Below are 20,121 nucleotides of genomic sequence, written 5' to 3' on the forward strand. Positions count from 1 at the left end.
ACAGAGAAGTGGGAATCATCATACACACTCAAACAATCGGGACGAGATAACAAATGCAAGTACATAGCTGACTTCTTACGAATTTCACCCTCATCAGCTCCATCACCTTCCCTGCCACCTGACTCCTCCTCGTCCGTTTTATCACCATCACCACCAGCCGTCTCACCATCACCACCAGCCGTCTCATCATCATCCGCCTCGTCTCATCGTCATCCGCCTCGTCGACCGCCAATTATTCAACCGAAATATATGCTAGGAATGGCCAAGGCCCACGCGGAGCATCGAAGGAGACCGGAAGCCGGGGGCAAAACGGAACACAATATCGGGACGTAGATGAGGTAAGGACAGTGGCACGGGACAGACGTAGGAAGGAGAACATGGATGGTATCAGACGACTGGCTCGTGGTGAATATGAGTTGGGTGATGATGCGGCGGATGACGAGAATACAGATGACGACGAGGCGGATGACGGCGAGGATACAGATGACGACGAAGCGGGTGATGACGAGGGGGCGATAAGTGCGATAATAGGGCACAAAACTGACAGGCTACTGAGACATTCAGCGACCCGAGACCAAGCTCTAACACATCTCCAGTGCGCAAACCAACAACCTTCCAACTTGGAAGGTTCATGGTTACGTCGGACCGAAGAGGGGAAGGTGAGCGCAGCGAAAATGTGCACAAGCTAAGTCCCGCGGCAACAAAGAATGCCGACTGTTAGAGGACAATGACGAGACCAGTTACTAACATGACAATGCGGTCTGACTACAATTCGAAGCAGCAAAGCAACAAACCACCCAACTTGGGTGGGTCGGCAATATCAGAGATAATGGTGGTAAGTGGACGGATATGGAAGGCGGCATCGGCATTGTACGAAAGGGTTGACGCTCTTCTGGAAACAAAGAGCCCGAGCAGTATGGTAACGTCATGGCCTAGAGTCTAGAGTCCTGTATGATCACGTGAATACTTTCGCGCGAAATTTGCCTCTGTACTGCTATTCAAACCTGGCGCGAGATACGCATAGAAGTACGTTAGTACAATTTCTTCGACCCGGGTTGAAATCAACCCGGGCCGAAATTTCAACCCGGGTCAAGCGCAATGCGCCTGTATTTATGACGCCAGAGAGATAGACTTTGTATGTGAGTAGATGGGAAAAAAACAATTTACTTCTTTTTTGTTTCTTTAAGAACTACTCAGATGGTGAACCAAGGAAAAAATTTAATTGTAACATGGAAATTGCCCACAATTTCCATGTTACAATTAAATTTATCTTCTTGTTTCTGGGCAACAATGAATTTCACACTCGATTCTTTCAGTCGGTGATACCGGTTGTTGTTTGTCGTTGAAATTAATTTTGTATCGCAGACCAAACGGGCAATGGTGCCCAATATTATGATGGCGATAATCGGTGGGGTGCCATATGTCCCATAGCAGAGTTTGAAAAGGATTGGACTTCTTTGGAACAATGGAGAGCCAAATAACTGAAATTGATAGTACCAAATGCAATGGGAGCATTGCTGGCTACCTTGCCGGATGGGTCAAATCAGATCAGCACGAATGCTTGCCCTGTAACACGTACATACATTGATTTGTGTGATTAACGCCATCGGATGCTGGAATGGGATTTGGAAATGCCAAGCAAATTGCAATGAATAAGGCAATGGTGTCCTGCAGAAAACAAACATACATAACCGATTTCAACTCCCTCATACTTATTGTTATAACAGAGAAGGGGAGGAAGGTCTCCCAAGAAAAACAAGTCAATAAAAGCGATAGATTTTCCTGTGACCAGAAGAGAGCACATTACACTTGCCGGCAGCAGGCTAGCACACAGGCTAGCACACGCATTTCATAGGTCACACTCCGCCACCGCAAATTCATTTTGTTTCTAGTGCCACAACACAAGTCCCAGCGTATGTGAAGACCTGTGACCGTCGGATGTGTGTTCTTGTGCTGCATTCCCTTCAGGTGTTGTTTCCCGCATGTTTCCACTGCCCCATACATTCTTATGGTAGTGTAGTGTGAACTTGAGCCACAGCAGAACATTCTTGCTGATTCTTCACCCCTCGGATAAATTCTGGCTTTTTTCGTTCTTCCTCATTCCCATGTTACCACTGATGAAAATGGGTGAAAAGCGTTATGGGTGAAAAGCGTTTGGTATTGGGAAATTAAAAACCGTGTTGTTGTGTGTATAATTATAAATGTTGCTCGCCTACCTCTCTCTCTCTCTATATATATAATATATATGGGGATGTTCGGGCCTGGTTTAAATCTGGCTTTGAAAAATTAATTTTCATTGCTATCAGGTTCGGTCTCGTGTTCTCTGTGCTGCGGTGATGCATCCACAAAGGACGAAACAGTTCCGTCCACAGGTTCAGTTTCCAGATAATTACTAAAAGATTCAAATAGTAATACGACCAAAACAGCAAGTCCATACTATTTTCGTCTATTTCAATTCAGCAAAATGTACAAAACCGTCACGAAGGTTGAATGCGTACGAGAACGACTGACGGACTTACAAACTTCCTACGTTTTACCAGTAGGCCAAGAGGCTCTGCAAATACGATTGCCATTATCTTGCAAAGAAAAACTTTTGTTGAGATTTCCTTTCTTTCGATAGGTGAGTCGCCTTTGCATCCGATTGTTCTCCATGTGGAAATACCGTGGAATCTATCTGGCTTTCAAATTATGAAAATGATGGAAATCCTTTAAATCATAAAATAATTATACCACTGTAAACCAGAAAGTGTAATGACCAAAACGTGTAACGATTTTTGGAATTTTGGCATGATTACCGGTACGTGCAGAAAGTTTAACGATGGCTACCTGGCCACCGATCTGTATTTGCATCTTTCCACAGAAATCTAGCGATAACGTTTTTTCAAAAAACGAAAAAAAGGTCTTTAAAACATTAGACTTTGTGACTCGTTAGACTTTCCTGTTTTACAGTAAATCCAATGACATTTCTGCAATTCCACGATGTCGCACTGTCTGAATGCAACGGTAATTCAGCGAAGATAGAATTATTCTAACAAAGCGTCAACCCACGACTTGACCGGTTGCAGTATCGCAGTTAGTAGTACAGTTGCGCTCCCTGAAATCCGACCCAAATTGCAAAGCTGATGCCCTCAACTAGCACGCCTTGACGCCCTGGAAGCCGTACGAATGCAGCTGGACGTACACATGTACAAGTACAATAATGTAATCTGAACTGGTCCAAGGCGCCAGCTTTGCACTTCTGGTCGGATTTCAGTGAGCGCAACTCTCTTGTGTACAAGCACAACAGTGCGCGCGTCCATTTTACGAAGGAGTATCGTCGTGCTTTCGCGTTTCAATGCAAAACCAAGGAGTTCTCTCTCTCTCTTCACTTGAGCACTCAGCCCGCACAGAGTTGTAGGGAAGTCCATGCCAAACAATCCTAGCGTCTTTCAATGGCCTCCAGAGCGATGCGTCTCTGGTGGCTAAGGAAAATCGCCAGGAATTTCTGCCTGCAATTTTGGACAGTTGGCGAGAATACCAAGCAAAAAGGTTGGAGTCCAGGCTCATGTGGAGGTGTTGCACAGTTCTTACCACGTCAACCTGGATAGTTTTTTTTTTTTTTTTTTTTTTTTTGTCGACATGTGTACGATGGAGACGGTTGGCAGTTTTGGAGCTCCTGCTCCGGCCTCCTTTTCTTTTAGGATTGAGAAGGACTGGTCTGCAGACCACTTGTTTTACGCCAAGGCGCTCAAGCAGAGTAAGGTAGATATATGTCAGGTCTGCCAGGTGGACCTTCAGGGCAAGCCTGGTCATTGCGTTGTTACAGTGAAGAGTTCTGCTGAGCGAGAAAAGATACTGGACGCAGGAATCCGGATTTCCGGTAAGCAGGTGCTCTGCGAGATTTCCGGGGTGGACTTAACCCATCTGCATGTGTTTGGGTGCCCTGTCGGGCTTCAAAACAGTAAATTGTGTGCTGCGCTGGGCCAGTTCGGCCGAATTGTTGGGTCGCCTCAACAGAAAAAAGTATTGTTTGAGGGATTGGAAATAAGTACTGGCACCCGTGTTCTCAGCCTGGTCCTCCGATCACCAGTTCCATCTACGGTTACCGTAGGTCAGTTGAAACTGCGAGTATGGCACCGCGGCCAACAGCAAACATGTTGGCGCTGCAACAACAGTGGCCACGAGGCTAAAGCATGTCCCAACCGTGGTGCACAGTCTACAGCTTCCCGGCTTCCACAAGCACAGCACCGCAACACAACCGGTACGAGTACAAACCCTCCCAGCGTCAGTACAGCCACTGATACGGGTACGGTGACTACCCAGCCCGCAGAAGCCGCTGTAGAGCCAGATGTCGTCAGTGTGGAGACAGGTGCAGCTAGCAACACAGGGCTGAACACTGCCTCAGTCAACAGCTATCGCCAGGCATTTTTAGCCAATGGGACCAGCACTGGCACAACTGATACCAGTAACCATGTGCCGGCTTTCAGCCAACCTGGAGACAAAGAAAAGAGCAGCGGGACAGCCCCCTCTCCTGATGACGATGGCTTCAGACTGGCAGCAGGCAAACACACCTTCTCCGCCACTGTCCTCTCAGGGCGCACTGAGCCACCTGCCTCTGCCTTGAACGACCCGCAAATTGCGTGGGCTAAGGAGTGTTCAAACCGTGAGCGCAAGAAGCTGGCAGAGAGAGTTGAAGCTGCCCGCAGAGGAAGCCACTAGTGCAATGAAGGTAATTACGGTTAATACTTACTGCACTTGCTCTTAATCCCCATGCTGATCCCTTCTTCCCTAGTAATGATAGATCATCAGAACACAATTTCTTTAGCTGTATCTTTTTTAAATGTTAATGGCGTCTCTTAATCCCTTAGCACCCAGCTTTCCCCCCTCCAAGTTAACTACTAGTAGTGTACACAGTCAACATCTCTCCCCTGGGGCTGGCGCTGGCATCCCAGGTCCCAGTGCTCATGGCTCTTGTACCCAGAATAACCTCAGTTCTGCCCCTGCTCACCGCCTTACCCCACTGACACAGTCCTTCATAAGACTGGGCTTTTTGAATGTTTGTAGTCTTCGAAACAAAGTAGCTGAGGTCGCCGATATCCTACAGCAATACAACTTCGACATATTTGGCGTCGCAGAAACCTGGCTTGACAGCACAACGTCAGACAGTGATATTGATATACCAGGTTACTGTGTGATACGGCACGATCGTCCAGTGCGCAGAGGTGGCGGTGTATGCTTTTATTTCCGTTCCGGACTCCAGGTAAAACCGCGCCCAGAGCTTTCCGACGCTAACATTGAATCGTCCTGGATCGAAGTCAAAGGGCGACGAAGGCGACAACTAGTTGGGTGCTTTTACCGGCCACCTGACGAGCCCATCTTGTACTGGCAGAATTTTGAAGAGCAGCTGCACAGGGCTTTCGTGGACAACCCAAGCATCACAGTCATTGGCGATTTTAACGTTAATGTTTCAACCCCCTACCCACCTTGTCCTATCGCCCGGAAATTTCTCGAACTTTGCAACTGCTACGGCCTCACTAATCACGTTCATGCTCCGACTCGTATCTCACCGGCGTGCCCATCAGGTACAACCATCGATCTCATTCTTTCAGCTAGTCAAGACATCAGTGAGTGCCACGTCCTGCCTTTGACCATTAGCGACCACTTTGGGATTGAGGCTAACCTGCACCTTCAGGTTTCTCGCAGCGTGTCACCTCAGGCAGTAGAGCGGGTCCGAGCTCAGAGAAATACTCGGTCGGTGAACCTCTGTGAATTCCGTCGGGATGTCAGCTCCGCAGGGCTGGATGATTTTACTAACACGCGGGATGTGGACACCATGTGGGCGTCGTGGCACACCAAGTTCTTGGCTGTCGTGGACAAGCATGCACCCATCCGCTATGTATCCTCCAACCGCAAATCCCATCCGCCCTGGTCCGACAGAGAGCTCCAGAAGCTCAACCAACGTAAAAACCAGCTACACCGACGGTGGCTACGCGATAAGGGAAACCAGAATCTTCACGTACAGTTCAAGCAAGCACGCTCAAGCGCCAGAAATGCCTATCGCCGAAAGCGCAACGATTTCTTCCGAGCGCAATGTGCCGCGTCCAGTCAGAACCCGCGTAAGCTCTGGAACGTCATAAACTCCGTTACGAACAGGAAGAGAGTACGTGTGGAGCCTACTTGCCCCATTGAAGAAGTTTCGTCAGTCTTCCAGGCAGTAGTAACAGACAATGCCCGTCCTCACAGCATCCCGCTACCGCAAGGTCCACAGCCTCAGACTGCAATGTCAGAATTGCCGCAAGTGTCTTTTGGCGAAGTAGAACGGCTTCTCCGACAAATCAATCCTGCCAAAGCAACAGGAAGCGACGGGATACCTGGTCACCTTCTGAAGTGCTGTGCCGATATCCTAGCTGCGTCCATGGCCACGTTGTTTAATGCCTCGCTTGTCAATGGCACTGTCCCCACAGCCTTCAAACTCGCACACGTTATCCCGCTGTTCAAAGCTGGGGACCCGTCTATTCCCACTAACTTCCGTCCAGTGTCCCTACTTCCCATATTATCAAAACTCTTGGAGAAAGTCGTACAAAAGAAGCTAGCCCAGTTTTTGGACATATCTGGTACCCTCCCCACGACTCAGTTTGCATTCCGCGCAGGCCACTCTACGGAGGATGCTGGTACTTATGCTAAATCGTATTCTTAGTGCACGGGACAAGCGTTTGTGTACTGGCATATGCCTTCTAGATATGTCAAAGGCATTCGACAAGGTTCGTCATGAACGGCTACTCCAGGACCTATTCGATATCGGCATAACCGGGACAGCCCTAAAGTGGTTTTCCGCCTATCTGTCGGGCCGTACTCAGCGTATCTGTATTGGACGGGATCAGAGTGCCATTTCTGCACCATCCTGTGGCGTGCCACAAGGTTCTGTTCTAGGACCAATCCTTTTCAGTATCTACACCCGCGAAGTTCCAACCATAGCTAACCAGTCTTCATCAGTTCAATTTGCCGATGACATTGCGCTGATCAGCAGCAGCACATCCCTGGACACGGTATCTGCTACGCTATCGGCCTCGGTTTCTGCACTTGCTGACTGGTTGCAGACCCGTGGTCTCATTTTGAATGCAGCCAAGAGCCACGTGATCCCTGTATACCCCAACAGGCAGCCTCAGCAGCCCCAGCATACGATCTATGTAAACTGTCATGAAACGCCGATTCCTGTCGTTACTGCGGCCAGGTATCTTGGAGTGCTCCTCGACTCGGATCTGTCATGGACGCCCCATGTTGATCGCTGCACCGCTCGACTGGCCCAGAGGATCGGAGCACTGTGGAGGTTGCGTCGCTGCTTGACTCATCAGAGCCGAGTTCTCTACTTTAAAGCGATCATCATGTCTGACCTGATGTACGGATCCAATGCGTTTTCCCCGCTTCTTACTGCCAACCAATTGGATCGGCTACAAGTCATGCAGAATCGGGCGGCAAGGGCGGTTTTCGGACTCTCGCATCACACCTCCGCGCGTACCCTCCTGCTGCAATTGGACACCTACAGAGTATCCGAGATATTCAGGCAGAAGTTCATCGTTCTGGTCTGGAGGTCTCGGAATGAGCACGCAAGTTCTGAACTGCAAGCCCTCCTAGTTCCTTCGTCAGCTGGCCCAACTAGGTTGCACTCCACCATGGGTCTGCGCCAACCGCCAGTTTCCACCAGGTTCGGCAAGGGTTGCCTCGCGTTCCGGGGCGCCCAGCTGTGGAACACATTACCCAGCGATGCACGTGCCATCTCCACGCTCCGCCAGTTCCGCGCCAGCATGATCCCGCACACACTTACTGGCCTTAGTACCTAGAGTACCAAACGTCCTGTTTGATGATCAGCTGGCTTAGTTTTTCTCCACCTCTATCCTAATTACATCAGCCCCCAATTTCATTTATTACTGCTTTCTATCTGCATTCGCCACCTCTTCATTGGGCAGATCTTCCCGTTTGGTTTGCGAATTAAAATAAACACAACAACAACATAGTGGCGGTGGAAATGACGACCCTCGACAACGTGGCTCAAGCACAGCTCACAGGAGCAACATCGAGATTTCCAGAGCGATAACAACAGAGGTACTTGCTGCAACTGAATCATCCACTCTAGTCGCACTTTCGCCTCAAAATAGGGACAATTCCTCTCCAGAAGAAACTGCGATCTTTGAATCTGAGGCGTATTATTCAGCCGAACTGATGTCTCAAATGTCCTTGTTGAGCAATACAACGTTGTATTTTGGTGAGTCAATCATTTAGTGTTGATTGTAAAGTGTGCACATGTGAGTGATTTCGGGTAATTTGAAGTGAAAAAGACGCCAAGTTTCGCTTGTCGGAGGTAGTAGTAGTAGTATTCTTTTATTTTCCATCGGAAGCCTCAGCAGTGATGAACACAACTTTTAAGATGGCCGACAACAGAGTAGAGGGGTGTGGGGTGAGAAAAAAAAAGAGATGTGTAAACGAAACAAAACTGTTACTTGGAACAACATTAAGCAGCAGTAAGCAGTAAGCCGCTGAGTACACACAGGTGTACAATACAAGCGATGCAGATCAATGAGGACGTTTGCTGCAAAGAAGATCAAAAGTCTCCTGAAAATAGGCCTTGACAGATAATGCTAGCATAATTTTTCGCATAATTCCTACCAAAATCGAATAACCACATAATTCGAGGCAAATTGCATACGGATCGCATAAAATTGGAATAATCCGCCTGTTTGCATCAAATTCCATTCAGTTGTACATGTTCTACAAGATCAAGTACAAGTAGATGCACCAGGAAGTCGTAGGTTTACGACTCCCTTGAGAACAAGTCCAGTCCACTACAATTAGTGACCAGGGTGACGTTGCGTTGACCACGTTGAACTTTTGCTACTACAGTTGAACATCGATTATCCGACCACCTCTGGGCTGACAACTGTCAGGCTGTGTTCAGATAAGGCAAATGTTCCGGATAAGAAACATGTACATGTACATGTACGACCTTTTTACTTTTCAAAATTTTCGTATTTTTTGAATGGCTCACTACATGCACAGTGCGTACTCTACGGCACATGCGCCCAAAAAAACTGTTACGGATAATCGAATGGTCGGATAGTCGATGTGCGGATAATGTGCGGATAATCGATGTTCAACTGTACAGTACAACACCCTAAAACAATTCACCTGTTACCTTGCACAGAACCATCATATACATGTACAATCATTAGCAGCATATGTGAGCATAATGCGGCATAATATGATAACTTTTAGCATAAAAATAGCATAATTCTGCAATTTTTTCAGCAATGCGAAAAGCATAATTTCACGAAAATATTAACATAAGGCAAGACCAAAACGAGAGAGCTTGGAAGCTAAGGGCCCTGCGCTATGCTTTGTTGCCTAGCTCCTCGTGCATGTTGTTAGAACTGATGGAAATGCTTTTTCCTTTGATTAGCTACATCATTGTATTGCAAAAACGGTTCAATGAGATACTGAAGTAACGTCTTCTGCATAGCTATGGGACCGGTGATCACGGGCGTTCTGGAGTCGACTGGATGTCTGTCCTGACGTTTCCTGGGACCGGCGCTGACTCTGCCGATCACGGGCGTTTATCTTCTTCTTATTATTATACTGACGGCAACTAACATCCATTCTGATTGCATTTACTCGTCTCCCTACTTCGTATTTCTTTCCAGAAAATCTCCCCATACAGCAGGGAGTCGTTTACATAATATGACTCCCTGCTATACATCTACATGACTGTATAAACGTTATAATTGTTATGCTATCCGCCTACATGCGATTCCCGGGTTTGTCGACAGGCGGCCCAGCCAGCCTGCTAGTGGGATCTCGGCCTCGCACACAAATCCACACAAAATGTTACTGCACTGAATGCATTCCCCCTATACAATTCGCATATATACTCATTCTCTTGATGGTACCGTACTCTTGATGGTACGGTACAGGTACGGGATAGCGCCAGGCATGTCGATGGCACAAACAAACAAAAATATTGCGGCCAGCTGTCTTTGCTGGTACGGTACATTACGGGACAGATACGGGATAGCGCCAGGCGTGACACAAACAAACAAACACCAAATCAAAGCTGTGTGGACCCTGGCTAGCGCCAGACGTTACTGAAGTAACGTCTTCTGCATAGCTACGGGAATAAAATCGAGATTCCTGGGCAGGACCAATGTGAAATTGCGCGGGCGGGCGAATTTTATTTTTTAATTTTTCCCATGTATGTACATGACTATATGTATGCATGCCATGTTGAACTTTTTTTGCAACATTTTCCGGTAGTAGTAGTAGTAGTAGTAGAATTTATTATTTTGATAGGGAAGGCCCTACAGACGTTGCCGTCTTCCGGTAATTTTTATTCATTTTTTACAGACAACAGTGAACGCGGTTTACCCTTTCGATTTTTCTATATTTCGGCCAACGATGGCCCTGATCTGTACATCAGGAAGTCGTACAAGCTCGGGTTTGTGTGACTCCACGTCACAGATCTACTCACATGATCAGTACTGTACATGTATGCACTGTTCAAAAAAAATTGGCTTTGGCTCGATTTTGGTGCGGGAGGGCCCGGGAATTTCTATTTTTTTGGTCTCGCCTAATCTGTCAAGGCCTATCTGAAAAGACGCTGCGTCGCGTTAAGCATGGTTGCGAGAAGAACTGGGAGAATGTTACAGAAGCTGTAGCTAAAAGGTCGCTGCAAATTTGTTGAAAACTCTGATGTGCTCAAGAAATAAACCCTTGTCTTTTTTCCTTTGCGTGATTTCGAAATGATGGCTTGAAATGCCGTCACAAGTGTTTTTAGTTCTTACAATGCTAGTTTACCGTAGCAACGCTATCTTCGCGCTATGGTCTGACAAAGTACTCTCATACGGTAGCGGCGTCAGTGCATGGGGTAAGTGCTAGTCATGGCCCAAATTTGCTCACCCCACATCTATATTTTGCTGCACAATTTTGCCACAAAATTTTCGATATTCTGCTTGGCATTTCATTTTTCCGTCGGTATTTTGCTTTGATTTTGCTTGAGAAAAATGAGTTTCAAGGAAAACTCAAGGATAATTTTCGCTGATGACGAGGGAATTTTTGATTGAGCTCCTGCTGCTGCTCAACTTTTTACAAAAATGTGGCCATGAGTCTGTTTTGTCCAACTTTTGTGCTTGTTTTCAACCTTGGTGACTGATTGCATTGAGAAAGTCCCTGAGAAGCCTTGGGTTTTCTGAAAAGCCTACCAAAACTCGATATTTTGCTCAAAACTTGCTGGCAACTTGCGCATCCGATATTTTGCTCGAAGAATTGCTAGCAAATTTGGGCTATGACTAGTAAGTGCGCACAAGCCAGCAAATCTTGTTCTTCTTTTATTCACCATGTTGGGTTAACACCCACATCTCCCGTACTGGCTGATTTTCCTCTCATGCCATGAGGTGTTGTCTATAATAATAATAATAATCTTGCAAAAATGGCGTGGGGGTTTGCCGCGGACTTTACATTGAGTTTCATACAATAAAAACTACAGTGGTGGGAAGTGAAATCCGACATATGCCATAGGAGACAGCGCCACAAATGGACATCAAGGAGGTTATGTGACAAAGTAAAAAATAAATTTTCAAAAATGTAATGCACTGCACCTAATTTGTACTATTGAGCCGCATGCATGCCAAAAAGATCGACAGGTCACAGCGTAGATACACACAGTTCACAGGTATGGTACACATAAGGAGTATTGGAATCCAATCCCCGGGGCCCATTCATTTTTCCCAGCACCTTTTGAACCTTGACTGTGATGATTACGAGTTTTGTCATCAGACAGATAAAGTTGTATGTAACACATGTACTGTACGCATGCAGGGGCTGCCGGGCGGCAGACTGCATGGTGCAGTCCCTTATGCCAAGTGTCGGATTTCACTTGCCACAACTGTACATTGTACAAGCGGGTACAGGTCTGCTCTCGATATAACAACTCTCACTTGTACATAAACCTCCTTATTACATAAAAAAATCAAATCCCGAGCCGAAACAGCATCATTCCCATACACGTCATAATCCTACATAACATAAACCTCGACATAACACACGCTACGGCGGTCCCCGACGTGCACACTCTCGATACAACATAAATTCAAGTGCATGGTATGATCAAGCGGTAGCTGTAGCTAGGCAGTTTAGGCCAATTTAGTCCTACAATTTCGATACAACGTAAATTCACGTGCGCAGTACAATCAAGCTATAGCCGTAGCTAGCCAGTTTAGTCCTACAGTCCATTCATTGGAAACTGGTACCTTAACTTTTTGTTGTCTCTCTCACATAGTTGTAGATATCGTGAAAACAACAGTACGTCCTGCATTGTGTGACCCGTGCAATTACTCCTTGCCACATTTGAGGGCAGAAAAGTCCAAGAACAGGGAAATAGAAATTCAGCCAGGTTTTACAACATTAGGACAGGTATGCCATGGCAAAATGTATGGAGAAGCAGATCCAAAACCCAGATTTTTGAGATTTAAAGTGGGTTTTTGATCCTCAATTCAGCCCAAATCCGACTTCCAAAAGCCAGCGGGCCAGTTTCCGATGAATGGACTGTATGTGCATATATTCTGCAGCATTGATGGTACATGTATCTGATGTCGATGGTGGTACAGTGTGTATATGTTTGCACGGTTGAACCCGCCTCGTAATACCCTCCATTTTGAGGTGCATCTTGTATTTTACACACGGTTTTCTACATAACATACCTCTCGATATAACATAATGTTTGCATGGTCCCAGAGATTACGTTATATGGAGAGTAGACCTGTAGTGTTCCCACGGACACGGAAACTCTCTCTCAATCTCTCTCTCTCTCTCTCTCTCTGTTTTGGTGCACAACAACATTTCTGGACTTGGTTGCTTTGTTCTGGTACTCCCCTCTATGTACTAGCGTTCTGCAAATCCTCCTTCTACAAAAATGTAGTCTGGCTCATTTTGCCCGGAAACGTTTTGACTGCATAGTGAATAATAATAATCTTTTATTTCAGGATTGCCCAAAGGCTAACGCCTATCTGGGGGATCGTTATGACGTTCATCATTCGCTCCCAGTGGCGTGTCCAGGATTTGGCTGAGGGGGGGGGGGGGGGGGTTGCGGCCGGGATCAAGGCGGGATGGGGTGGGGGTACATGACATCATGCTACTGTCCCACATTGCGCGAAATCGCGCATCTATGAGCGACATCCACATAAACTGCTGGGACCATGGTTGTGTACTCGAATCTCATTCTGAGCACCCTTTTTTCTTCCTTTTTTCAGCCGTTTTTTGCAAAAAGTCCTCGAGCTCGATTTTTTTTGATCAATCGTTCTTCAAGGAAAGACGAGTGGACAATCGATCAGCAGGGCCGAGGACGAATGCGTCTGGTTGGAGTTCTTGCGTGGCACAGGATGACCAGACACACATATAGATACATTGCGACGATCTAATCTGCACAGTGTTTCCTAATACCGCACGCACGACGGTAAGTACAATTCATGTGATTTCAAATTGTTTGTGATCTACAACGTCGCGAGCAGGACGGAAATACAGCAACAGCACGACAACCGTTATACCAGGCAGTAACCAACAGTCACCTCCGTCACATTCTCCAGATCAGAAGGCAAGTGAGGCAGTGAACATGAAGAAATAAAGTATGAAAGAATGAAAAGTGAATAATTCAAAAATCTCAGAAACGTTGAACGTAAAAAACACTGAGAACAAGAAAAGTGACTTACTTCGATGGCAAAAGACAAAGCGAATGTTCCTCGTATGGACCTGGCTCTTGCGGAATCAGCCACACTGTGGAACCATGTGTTTGATTCCACAAGGGATGGCTACCTGCTCCTCACCAACCAGCCTCCACGACGGTGGTAAAGTCGCCAGAAATACGAAAGTTGAACATTTTGTGCATGCATGCAATAGAAAATTTGTGCTGAGTATGTCGAGTGGCCATTCGCACAGGACAAAGCCGTTGCGCAAGCTGTGACCCTGAAATTTCGTCCATTGGTAGCGAGGGTAACCCTGAGCTGGAAAGTGTAAGGGATGGCATGCTACACTCCCCCGCATACGCTTGACAGCACGATTTGAGGCGTGGAGTAGTAATATACCAGTATCTTACTACCCCCTGATACCTGATGCATGGACGTCGTCATCTTCATCCCGCAGATCGAAAATGTACAGGTGTCGCGTGATTTCGCGCAATGGGTCAGCCATTTTGAAAACCGATGTCAAGAAGCTCCTCCTGTAGCCCCCTTCTTCAACAGTTATTCACCCGAACGGCCCTAGAGTTCTGGAGGATCAGCGCACCACACGGGGACAAGTGTCGACCTTGCTTCAAGTTCCCTTTCATCGTGGGCCTGCGGGACGATCGACCATGATGTTTCGGGGAAGCATTCTCTGGAACGCTCTCCCCTCTGATTTTAGAGTGATACGTGTCCCTGGTCCCTTCCGAAAAGCTCTTTCTGCCATTGATATACTTACTTTGTGAATATCCTCGTTAAACTTTTATTATCTGCCATAAATTCCAACCTTCTCATCTATCAATCATTTGTGCATGCATGTCTATAAAATCAACCACTTGTTCCTGACTCCATGAAATTGTCTTTCTATTCTTTGACTCCATGAACTTATTGTCTTTCTATTTCTGACTCCATGAAATTGTCTTCATCTAAATTTTTCCTTTTCTTCTTTTGGTCCTTTCTGTCTTATATTATTATTATCATTTTCTTGTTTTCCCTTGCATATCATCCCTTCATCATTCTGCGAGAACCTGTCCTATGGGCAGGTGAGAAGGAATCTCTGCCTGTTCATTTGGTGAAGTAAAATAAACAACAACAACAACAACAACAAGCCGTACATCTCACACACCACGAGCAGTATTTCTGTACACGCAGCAACAATGACTATGTACATTGTAAACTTCAAATTTGCCGTTATGTGAGCGAATCAACTGCAATTATTTTTGCGAGTCCAACAATTTCTCACCGCTCTCAAAGCATCCTTTACATAGGCAGCGGTACTTGTGACTTTGCGCTGTTCTTCATGTTCTGGCTGCTCGCTGACAACAGGTTCTTCCACGTCTGGCGGAGTGTGACTGTCAATCCGCTCCGAAAGTACAACTGGAATAACAGCGACTTCATCACTCCCACTGTTTCCTGTTGGAGCGGCAGCAGGAGTTGCGCCACGACAGGAACGCTTTACAAAAATTCCAGGCTCTGCTGGCTAGAGCTTGGCCTTTTGGGATGTCCCTGAGACATCGAAGAAAAGCCTTCGAGTCAACCAAAACACGATTCGAACGAGGATGATCGCCTGAGCCCTCGGCATTCGAATCGTGTTTTGGTTGACTCGATCGAAGACTTTTCTTCGATGTTTGTACCGTTGAAGACGCGTCGAGCGCGTCCCAGCAGGGATCACGCTGTACAACAGTACACAGTCAGGTCACCGTGTTTCTGGACTGTAGCCGTGCATGCTCACTGTACGTAGACTCTACTCTGTACTGTACTGTACTACCGGTAGTCTGTAGTGTGTACAATCAACACCAGCTCGAGCACCGTACCGTGCAACCGCTTTTGGACAATCGTTTCAGGGCGCGCGCGCCCCGAGCCTATCTAGCTAGACCCGGCGCCCTGCCTTTTTATTTTTCGAAACCTAGGTCGAAATTGTTGAGAGGGGGGGGGGGGGCGCCCCCCGCGCCCCCCCCCCCCTAAACCCGCCACTGGCTCCCTTGCCACTAGCACTGGACAGTTCTGCCCGTTTGGTTTTAGCTGATCAAAATAAAGAAAACAAACAAACAAAAACACAACCAAAACACGGTCGAACCAAGTCTCACCCGAACCGCGGGAAAAGGAACAACCATTCGTGGAAACCGTGGTTCGTTAAAAACGCAAATTCGTAGCCGTTGTACTCACCATTGGCAGCGCCGACATGACTATGGAAACAGTGCGCGTACGGAAGAAGGATTGCAGCGACTGTCACGCCTTGCACTATTCAAAGAGGTTCGGAAACAACAAACCGACAAAACCGGGAAGAAGAATCAGGGTGTCACGACAAAAAAACCCAGAAGACAAGAAGTATAGCAAATAATAATTTCCTTGGACAACTCGTCCCGCAATTTTATTACTCACCGGGGGTGCAAAGGCTCACAAGACTTGCGGATGTGCTGATCCACACACAGGAGGAAGCCTAGAAATATGCTTCAAGTCAAGTTTCGGAGAAGAAGAAGACAAGGGTATAAGCGTAAAAACGATTTTATGCAATCAGTATGACTTGTTGCGTAGAATCAAGAGTACATGAAAACCAGAGTGTGCAGCTTGGGGCCTTCTCTGCTATGCATGGCAGTATGGGTGTCTGTCACGGCGAAATTCCGTGATTACATCATTTTAGTGCAGATCTAAGGCGGGAAATGGCGTAGTGCGTACAACTGTGCATGAGCTGCAGTTGTGCAGAAAAGGACCTGCTTGAATCCTGCTTTTTTTTTTTTTTTTTAACTCAAACCATGCCTCTTGTACGGGCAAAACATAAAATAAAGACAATCAATGATTAGATCGAGCGCACGCGGTGATGATCATGTACAATGTCATTAATGACACTTGACAGATAATAGGGAGGTTTCGCTCTACGGAATTACGTATGAAAATAACGTATGAACTGCACGGAATTTTCACACGTAAAAAGTCAGAGCTGTTGGGTTTCGCTCTACGTGATTTCTCCACGACTGCTCAACATGCGTTGTTGCTTTGGAGACGCATTGGCTGCATGCGCCAACCGTATGCACCATGAACCGAAACCGCGTTTTCCATGATATTTTGCACGTGGTGTACGGTGTGTGTACGTTGTGATTCGCGCGGCTTGAATGTTGCCATGGACAAACCCGGAAAATGCGAAAAAAATATTTCAAAAAGCCCTACGGAGGACCCAACGTGGGAAAGAGCTTTCCTACGGAAATCCGTAGAGAGATTTACGTATGAAAGTTGCCCTCGCTCCCCGGCGCGTACGACATACGGATTTTCATACGTAATTACGTAGAGCGAAACCTCCCTAATAATAATAATGTAAGCCTCAAGCTGAGATTCTTGCTTCAGCAACAACAAGCGCTGCCAAGTCTGAGGCCATTGCTGGTAAGAATGCCTTGCGTGCACCACGCAAGCACATCAGCGCTGAACGGACCAGTGCAAAGCCAATCTGGCAGCGGATGGCAGCTAGGGTGATTTAGAAAAGCGATCCTGTCAGCTTTTCTATTATAGTTCACATGGCAGAAAAAATGACATCGCTATGCTACGTAAGTTTCTACGTAAGGTGCTCGGTATTTCACTTAGGCTACGTAAGTCTCTACGTAAGGTGCTCGGTATTAGATCTACCAACGCGTGGTAGCCGTGTGCTGTGCACGTGCACGGCAGACATTGTGTTCAGTGCATGCAGTCTAGTCCGCGGATCCGTGTTCGGATGTGCATGCGCGAGGAACTTCCTTCTTTGGAACTGCTTCTTGCATGAGCTGTTTCGGATATTTCGTCTCCTGGCCTGGCTTATTTCGTTTCGGCGCTGCTTACACCTCCTTTCGCGGAATATTACTCAATGACAGGTGAGTTGACCAGTTGCCTTTGATTCATTTGCTTGTGTTGACTCTTTCATTCAGGAAAAGTGTGCTGATTTTGGGGCGGAATGCAACAAAATTAATAATGGAAAAGTTGACAGGATCTCTTTTCTAAATTTTGCTTTCCTGCTGCCGAGCTGCGAGGCTTCCTTTTACGGAATACTCGATGACAGGTGATCTCTAAGTTGACCGGTTTCCTTCGATTCATTCGCTTATGTTCACCTTTCATTTACGGAAACGTGTGCTGATTTTATTCGGATTTAGATCCATTTTTATCTCTTTGCCCTTGTCTACAGTGTGCGAAGAACGCGAGTTCAACTTCTTGACGGTAAGGCTTATGTTAGATGTGTTGTCGAAATACTCATATTCATTGTACATTGGTTCGTTACAAGTAAGGTACTGGTCAGTGGCATACTATCGTTGGCAGTTCCCAATCTGGAGGGAAAGGTTCAAGTACCAATTGACCGAGTTTGCAAAATAAATTCGCATATCAGGGGAAATCTCTATTGTGGAGAGGTTCAGTAACTTGTTTGTTTCATACGAAACAAGCCAATGGGTGAAGTCTCGTCTCGTGAAAATCTCGTACTTGTATGATTGGATTTGTTTACTCAAGTCTGGGCTGTTTGATTTGTGAGTACCGTCGAGATTGCGCTGCCCCAAATAAAGTTTCGTGCCGCCAAAGCAAGAATTACGATCTGCAATCTGTTTGTAGTACCTGTAAGAATGTGGAGTACATGTATCGTACTTTCTCTGTTGCTGTTTCAGTTGCCGTCATGTTGCTAAAGAAAGGTTCAGTGGAGAGGTTCTGCAAAACGAAAATTCTAACGAAGTTTCGCGACAGTCCTTGCGAAAGTGTGTGCGAATTTTTGCACGAACTTTGCGTTCTGCACATTTTCGTAGTTTGCGCGGGCCAAGTGCACGTATGTCTATTGGAGATATAATTCTATTCTCTGGTTGTAAAGTAGGTTAAGCTCAGAGAATAAATACCATCGTTCCCTTGGTGTTCGTCCTAAAGAGGTTCGACTGGATATCATTCATATTCACCAAAAGATGTGTAAGATTTTATTATTGTGGAGTGCTTTGTTTCTCAGTACCTCCAACCATAGCCTTGCCCCTTTTCTCCTCAGGATCAGTGTAGTTGTTGGAACGAGGTTTTGGACGCAGCAATGTATTCGTTTACATTTTAATACATGTTTATTGTTCCTCCTTTGCTGTGTTGTTTTAGACAATCGTGGACTAACAGTTTGAAGTCATTGAACTACTTCCAAAAGTTGTATTGACATCAACAGGATTACGATTTCAGTTTCAATATGATGCTGGAAGACCTTTTCACGATAACCCATGACTATAAACCATTATAAGCACAGAATCAACAAAAACATCTGCGACACGCACCTGGCGCAAGGCTACATTTCTCAAATAAATCTGATTGAGGGTGGAGAAATCTGAAAGGCAAGACAATTTTATGACAGAGTCATGAAATTCTGCAACAGCAACATGCACAGAATGGCCTCCGTATAAAAAAAAGTATCACCACCACTGCTCACATGTTTCCCCGCAGAAGAACATGCATTATGCTAGTGCCATTTTCTGCAAGAAAAGGCTTGCACATCAATGCGTATAATATGGTATTGATATGATGTGAAGGCCATCATTTACATATTGATATAGGGCATTCCATTGATTGGTACATGGTGACAGAAAAAACAAAAGAAATTATAGCAATAAAAACTGCTTTATGGCAGTTTTCTAAAAAAAGTTATTGTGTTCTAGTCCATGGACCCCGTCTAAAAAAGTAAGAAATTAACGAAATGTGATAGCTGAAAATTATTATTTCACACAAAACCTCACAATAATCACACACAGAATGAAAAGCTACATGCAGAAGACCTTTTCCCCTCGTGATCCTCTTTCCTATGCATGCATGTTGCCAATTGTTGGTGCAGTACAAGTTTAGTGTTGAAAGCAGCATTTCAAGTGTTGTGATTATTGTGAGGTTTTGTGTGAAATTTTAATTTTCAGCTATCACATTTCGTTAATTTCTTACTTTTTTAGACGGGGTCCATGGACTAGAACACAATAACTTTTTTTAGAAAACTGCCATAAAGCAGTTTTTATTGCTATAATGCTGTATGGCTCCCCAGTCTTGGCAGCAAGGAGAGGGGCGATGCGTTTGTAGTGCGAAGCACCATGCTTTCCCATGCCTCCGGTGGTAGAGAAGATGGCGGGGACAAAGCTGGAATGCTCCACCTCCCTCAGGCGCTGCTCATACGCACGACGCTTAGCCTTTTCATGACGGACATAGGTAGCAGCAAGTGAGTTGGAACGGTTCGAAGACGCATGGGGGTGGAATACTCGTACATCAATGTAGGTGCGTTCGAACCGTCCTCCCCAATCCTGCTTGTACGCACTACATCACTAAAATGATGTAATCACGGAATTTCGCCGTGACAGCAACCCATCCGAGCTGCACACTCTGGTTTTCATGTACTCTTGGTAGAATCAAGAGTACATAACCCCCCAGAGTGTGCAACTCCACT

At 46.1% G+C, this 20,121-nt stretch overlaps 1 long non-coding RNA gene across 1 annotated transcript; it reads right to left on the reverse strand.

Moving 5' to 3' along the window:
* Window positions 1-1,591: 1,591 nt before the first annotated feature.
* Window positions 1,592-16,304, reverse strand: LOC135821436 (uncharacterized). Its single transcript, XR_010554352.1, has 3 exons — window positions 16,116-16,304; window positions 15,900-15,974; window positions 1,592-1,668 (listed from the first exon to the last, which is right to left on the reverse strand). It is a non-coding gene; the product is annotated as an uncharacterized LOC135821436 (long non-coding RNA).
* Between the last annotated feature and the right edge of the window lie 3,817 nt (window positions 16,305-20,121).

This window comes from Sycon ciliatum, chromosome 7 (genome assembly GCF_964019385.1).
Source record: "Sycon ciliatum chromosome 7, ocSycCili1.1, whole genome shotgun sequence".
NCBI lineage: Eukaryota > Metazoa > Porifera > Calcarea > Leucosolenida > Sycettidae > Sycon > Sycon ciliatum.